Raw genomic sequence first — 7,462 nt, forward strand, 5'->3', positions numbered from 1 at the left:
CATTCTGGTTTCCCTACTGAGAGCACAGCACATATATGCTAATGTGGGTAAATAACTACTGGAAACAGGAACAAAATCACATTCTAATTCCTAAATTATTATCATTATTTCGTAGCGCTTTACACTATTATAAGAGGTGGGATTTAAATATAAATAGGACAATTACAAGAAAACTTACAGGGACGGTTGAAGAGGACCTTGCTCAAACAAGCTTACAGTCTATAGGAGGTGGGGTGTAAAATACACTAGGACAGGAAATAGCAATTAAATAAGGTGGGAGTGAAGCAGAGCTGGAGGAGAGAGTAGAGTGTTGCCCTTTAGGTGAAAGCAAGAGACAGGTATGTGAGGTAGAGGTTATTTAGGGAGGCCATAAGCTTTCCTAAAGAGATGGGTTTTAAGGCACTTCTTTAATGATTGAAGACTAGGGGAGAGTCTGATGTTGGTAGGCAGGCTATTCCATAGGAAGGGAGGCAACCGCGAAAAGTGGCTGGAATTGTTCAGTGCTTTATAGGTATGGGTTAGCACTTCGAATTGACTCCAATCGGATACACGAAGCCAATGTAAGGACTGGCAGAGGGGTGATGTGTGAGTGGACCAACTAGAGAGGAAAATCAGTCTGGCAGCAGCATTCATTACAGACTGCAGCAGGGGAATACAGCTTTTGGGAAGACCAATCAGGAGAGGGTTACAATAATCCATGCAGGAAATTACTAGAGCATGGACAAGTACCTTGGTAGCATCTTGCGTAAGAAAGGGATGGATGTGGGCTATGTTTTTAAGATGGAATCTACAGGATTTGGCAACAAACTGGATGTGAGGCTCAAAGGTGAGGCCAGAATCAAGTATGACGCCAAGACAGCGCGCTTGCAAGGATGGACTTATGCGGATACCACTAACAAAAGTGTTATAGTGTTATAGTTACAACTAGTTATTATATCAAAGGAACAGTTGAACTCAAATGCATCCAAAAGAATATTTCTCACAAAAGGCACTTTTAGGGAGTATTTTCTTTTGGCTCACATGCTATTTCTATTAAAATCTTTTCATTAAAGTGAAATATTGTCCTGTAAGACTCTGAATGCATGACTACCACCATAACAAAGAACAATGTAATTAATTATTTATGGCTTCTAGCGATCACCATATGCTGCTAACAAATACATAGTGACAGCAATACTGGGGCCAGCTTTCTACAATGTAAATCACAGCTCTGAATGATTTATTTTGCATGAGCACTGTGAATGCTTGTATCACTATTGAATAAAAAGGGTACTTTTCCATATGCCATGAAACATGTCTGATAATGAGAGCAGGAGGTTCATTCTCTCCTTTATCCCTTAAAGCAGGACTGTCATGCCGAACGTACCTTTTCCCAATCGCTCCTCTTCTCTCCCTCTCTCAGAATCTGTTCTCCATTTCTTCCTATCTGATCTACTTTTCTTTAAAACATAAGACAAAGTAGAGACTACTTTATCTTATGTATTTTTCCTATGCTTGACCCGCTCTGACCCACTTCCCTTGGTCAGAGAAATTTTTCCCAAAATACTCACTCTTTTCTCCGTGACCTCGCGATGCCTGCTTTCAGTATTCCCAAACGTCCTGTCATTTAGACGACCAAATTTTGTCCTAACAGAATGAGAACAGTTTCTCCATTCGTGTTAGGACGCAATTCGGGACTTTTTGTTCGTTTTGAAATTTCATTTGAATGAATGAAACTCCGATCCGATCAATGCTGCTCACTGCTGTGTAAAAAAAGAAAAAAAGAAAAAGCCACCCCTCCTCTTCTCATAAATGGCCCCATGGTGGGCATCTATTAACTAGCAGGGGGGGACATGGTGGATTATTTTTTTTTTTGGCTGTGTTTTGTTTGCGCTCGGGTCTTTTTTATTTCATAAGTTAGTCAGGTTTAATGGATTTTAATTTGGCCTTTTTTGTGGCTGAAAAAAAGAAGGTTTTAGAAAACAAAACATCAAATGGTACGTTTTTTTATTTATTTATAGGTATTTCGTTTTATTGTTCCCCCCTCACTATTTTTAGGGTGAGGGGGGTAGGTAGGGCTTTATTTTATTTTTTTGGAGTGGGGAGGTGACTAGGGGTTTGGGGAATATCATCTCTCATTACTAGAGAAGGGATTGTCCTTTGTGCCAGTACCGCCTTTTAATAAACTTCTGTGGGTTAAAGACCTTCACCGTTCACATGCAAATTGGCACTTCATAAATACCATCAGTTTAATAAAGAAAAGAAGGCAAGATCTCATGGAATGCCCACTACTGAATATGACTGTCTTATAACCCTGATGGAGTTATGGGAAGAAAATAATGAGGCTAGCCCTTCCAACTATACTGATCTCAAACAAAAGAGTCGGTTCACTACTTATCTAGGGAACTATCGAAACATTGATCTCTTTGTGGAAACAATGAAAAGTGAAATCGATAAGGTTAACATCAGGTCTTTGGAACTATATCCAAACAAAAATCTGTCTAAGAAAGAACATGCTTTGAGTTCCCTTAAAAACGACAACAAGCTAATTATAAAACCAGCAGATAAGGGTGGCAACTTTGCCGTTATGAACTTTAACATCTATGTTGACATGGTTGTGAAAGTTCTAGAGGATGGAGAGACTTATAAGGTCCTGAAATCAGACCCTACAAATGAATTCCTTCAGCCATATAAGGAAATCTTGGACAAGGGCGGCAGTGAAGGGTTGCCGTCGGGTGACGAGTATGAATTCATTCTTAATCGTCACCCTAAGATAGCAACCTTTTACTGCCTGCCCAAAGTCAATAAAAGTCTGAATTCTCCCCCGGGTCGCCCCATTGTGTCGGGCATTGACAACTTGACTCAGAATGGTAGTATATATATATATATCGATCGGATTTTGAGACCTTTTGTTTAAGGGGCTTCCATCCTCAGGGACACCAAACAAGCTCTTGCCCTTCTCTCAAATGTACAGGTACCCCCTTCAGACAATCTCTGTAGTCTGGACATTGAAGCACTCTACTCCTCCTTCCCACATTGTAATGGTATTCGGAACATTGGTCACTTCCTGGAAAAGAGGGGAGAAAAATATACCCCACACACCAGATTCAATCTTAAACTCCTCGAGCATATGCTTACACACAAGTTCTACCACCAGGTGAGTACTGCAATGGAGACAGCTTGTGCACCATCGTATGCTAAGCTCCACCTGGGTTGGTGGGAGGAAATCCTTGTACACTTGGAAACCATTTCCAAGTACCTCCCTCTCATCTTTCTGTGGCGTCGGTATATAGATAACGTCCTTATTGTGTGGCAGGGCGACCTTGAGGAGTTCAATGATTTTGTAAAAATCCTCAACATCAATGATGAGAACTTGAGGTTCACTAGCAAATTTGTCGGGTCCTGTCTCAATTTTTTGGATCTGACAGTTTCCATCACAGACCAAAACACTATACATACTACCGTACAGAAAACCGTCCGCCTCTAAAAATCTCCTCAGATGGGACAGTTTCCACCCTAAACCCTTGAGTCAGGATATCCCTACGGGTCAATACCTCAGGGTCAGAAGAAACTGCAGCACCATTGAGGATTTTATCATCAAAGCAGGGGACCTTAGAAACCAGTTTAGGGAGAAAGGATACTCCAAATCAATGCTTGAAATGCACCTATAAGAGGGCCTTGGAGTCCGACCGTAATGTATTGGTAAATGAGACTGCACCTAATGTGGTACGATGCAGGATGGGGAAGTGTTCAAGAATCACTCCAGCGCTTCTGGCCATTACACACCAGCGATGAGCACTTAAAAGAGGTGACTATTACAGCACACAGGGGTAAAAACCTTTCAGGCATTTTGGCCCCAAGTCACCTACAACAAAGACAGTCTTCTTCCACAACATAGCTTCATAACCCTCTAACAGGTACCTTTGGATGTGGAAGATGTGGTGTATGCAAATACATCAAGAGGGATTATAAAATTGTGAAGGATAGTGAAGAAAAGGAGGAGTTCAAAATAAAAAATAAAAAATCAACTGTAACACGGCAGGCTTAGCATACTTGCTTACCTGCCAGTGTAACCTTAAATATGTTGGAAAGACTTTTCACCCGTTTAAAAAACGAATTTAAGAACATATTAGGCCGCCAAAAAAAACAGTAGACAATCCCATTTCGAGACATCTTAGGGAATGTCACGGAGGTGATTCGAAAGGTCTACATTTTTGTGGCTTGGAATTGGCGAAGAAAAGTGTAAGGTGGGGTGATTATGATAAATTTTTAAGGCAACCAGAGTGCTTTTGGATATATAGAATGAAAATACTGAGTCCAAAAGGACTTAATGAAGGATTTTCCTTCTCTCCCTTTCTTTAATAATTCCCCCCACCCCATAATAATTCTGATTCCCTCCATTTGTACACAAAATTAGTTTAATCAATTTAAACTAGATCGATTGGAAAAACATTGACTCTAACGTATTTCTAAGGTATTTCTCATAATCTTTGTTGTAAGATCCCTGGGCAATGTAATGCATCTATTCACAAGGCAGGACCTTTATCGATCAATGAACTTATTGACCTCATCACAAGGGTATTTCCGCTTTGTGTGTTTGGATTATTATAACCATACATAAGGCAGGACCTGTATTGAAATAAGTACATCTTGTTGTAGTTGCTATCTACTAAGTTGTTATTCAACTTTCTAACAACAGAATATCCTTAAGTAGAGGGATGTGTATAAGTGGTATCTTTTGACATCTGAGCCACATATCATCTAATTATTTTACTCCCTCCCTGAACACATCTCAAGGTATACTATACTATGTGTACTTACTGTTATTGTACTTTTTATTACCATAAAACTTTATAGCACTAATATTCTTCAATGTACTTTACACTGTAATAGTATGTTATTGCTTTGGAGCCTTGTACCCACATATATTGTGAGTCATCCAAATCTTTGGATGCTTTTAAGCCCTTAGGGGCAATATCTTTGCCCAAGAAGTATTCAGATTGCATGGCATACCAGTTGATATAGTCTCAGACAGGGGTCATCAATTTGTCATAAGGTTCTGGAGGGTTTTCTGTGCAGAGATGGGTGTTTCTCTTTCCTTCTCCTCTGCTTATCACCCTCAATCTAATGGTGCTGCTGAAAGGGCGAATCAGTCCCTGGAACTGTACTTACGCTGCTTTACTAATGAACTCTAAGATAATTGGTCTGGTCGTCTCCCTTGGGCTAAGATTGCTAGAAATTCATTTTGTCATGCCTCTACTGGCTTAAGTCCTTTTATGGTGGCTTATGGTGTTCAACCCATCATCCTTCCTGGTGTATTCTCAGAAAAGGGAATACCTACTTTGGATGCCAATCTTGCCACCTTGAGGGAGATGTGGGAGCAGGTCCAATCAGCCTTGTCCCATGCCGCTATGTCCCAGAAGAGATTTGCTGAACGCCTTCGGGTTGCGGTGCCTAGCTATGTTCTAGGTGAAAGGGTGTGGGATTCTACAAGGAATTTGCGTCTGCGTGTTCCTTCGATGAAACTGGCACCTAAGTTTATTTGTCCTTATAAGGTTTTGCACAGGATCAACCCTGTCTCTTATTCCTTGGAATTGCCTTCTTCCCTGCGTATTCCGAACACGTTTCATGCGTCCCTTCTGAAACCTTTGCTGTGTAATAGATTCACTAGACCTGTTGTTCATCCTGGCCCTGTCCATGCGGTCTTCAGTGAGGAATATGAGGTGCACTTTTGTTGATTTGAGGTTCTCTCATGGTGCCTTGCAATATTTGGTCCACTGGAAGGGTTAAGGTCCAGAGGAATGCTCCTGGGTCTCTGCTTTTGATGGGCATGCTCCTCAATTGGCGGTCCTCGGGGAGGGGGTTAGGTCAGGCTTCCTGCCTGCTTACCTCCCGCCGGAGCTTCCACGAATAGTGGTCAATTCCAAGCGGAAATTGACCAATCAGATGTAAGTGATGCCTACTTATACTTACCTCTCCATTTCCTTGTTGCCCTGTTGTGGTTTTTTGGTAGTCTCATAACGCGTTCCTTCTGTTTAGTTGTTTGGTACCTTGACTGGCTTTTGTCTCTCGTTTATCCTGCTCTCTCTAATCCTTGACCTCGGCTTGTTTAATCGTTATTCCTTACCTCTGTAATCCTCTGACCTCGGCTTGTATTCTGACTGTTTATTTGTATAACCCGGCCATTCTAAGGACTGGTATTACAAATATTCTTGTTTGTGTGTTCTGGTTCCCGGAATCCGGACAATAACCCAGTGCAGCAAAAAACACCAGAATGTTTTGCCACTAAATACACTTAATAAATAGATAAAACCAAGTACAAAAGATGATAGCGCCCACACTGATTATATATTTTACCTTTTAGTATGTGACAGACAGGTTCTTTTTCAATAAAATGTATTAGCAGAAAATGTATAGTACAAGCATAAAAAGCCCCTATAGTATAATATGTTAAAAAACAAAAAACAATATTAACCGGCGGGCGTATATTTACGTCCTTTTAAAAGCGGCTCTAAACGCCGCAGGACGTAAATATACGGCCGCCGTTTTTTTTTTAACTTACCCGGTCGCCGGTGGTCCCACGCCGGCGATCGCGGTTGGGGGGACTCCCAGGGAGCCCCCCCGCGGCAGATCTTCCTCCTCCGGTCCCTCTGGGTCATGTGAAAGTGAGGTCCTTGCGAGGACCTCACAATCACATGGCCGGTATAGCTGGCTCAGGCATTGCCAGCAGAGGGACCAACTGTAATGACAGTTGGTCCCCCTGCTGGCTGGAAATCAAATTAAATAATGTTAAAAGTGTAAAAAAAAAAATATATATACTTAGATCATATATATATATTATATATATATGATCTAAGTATATATATATATATATATATATATACACATATACACACATACACATACACCGTCTAGGTGTATTTTAATATTAATCCTTCGTCCATATGTGGAGGAATTACCGTCCTACCTTAGGGACACCAAAGACACCCTAAGAGGTATTGCGTCTATTGAAGTACCCCAGGGAGCCATGTTATGTAGCCTCGATGTGGAGGCACTGTACTCCTCAATACCACATCTGGGAGGAATACAGCACACAGGCTCTTTTCTCGAAACAAGGGGCCCTAATCACTCACGTCACACCGCGTTTGTACTCGACCTTCTTAAGTTCATCTTGACCCATAATTTCTTTCTCTTTGACAATCAATTTTACCACCAGGTGCAGGGGACTGCGATGGGGACGTCTTGTGCCCCCTCGTATGCGAACCTGCACCTTGGTTGGTGGGAAAAACATATCGTTTATTCTGAACGTATGAAATGCTATATGGACTATGTCCACGTCTGGAAACGTTATATAGATGATATTATGGTCATCTGGACAGGTACAAAGGAGCTCTTTATCGAATTTGTGGGGGTTCTGAATGAAAATGATCTCAATCTACGTTTAACTATGGAAATTGGGACATCCTCATTGAACTTTCTTGAT

Source organism: Pelobates fuscus, chromosome 6 (genome assembly GCF_036172605.1).
Source record: "Pelobates fuscus isolate aPelFus1 chromosome 6, aPelFus1.pri, whole genome shotgun sequence".
Classification (NCBI taxonomy): Eukaryota; Metazoa; Chordata; class Amphibia; order Anura; family Pelobatidae; genus Pelobates; species Pelobates fuscus.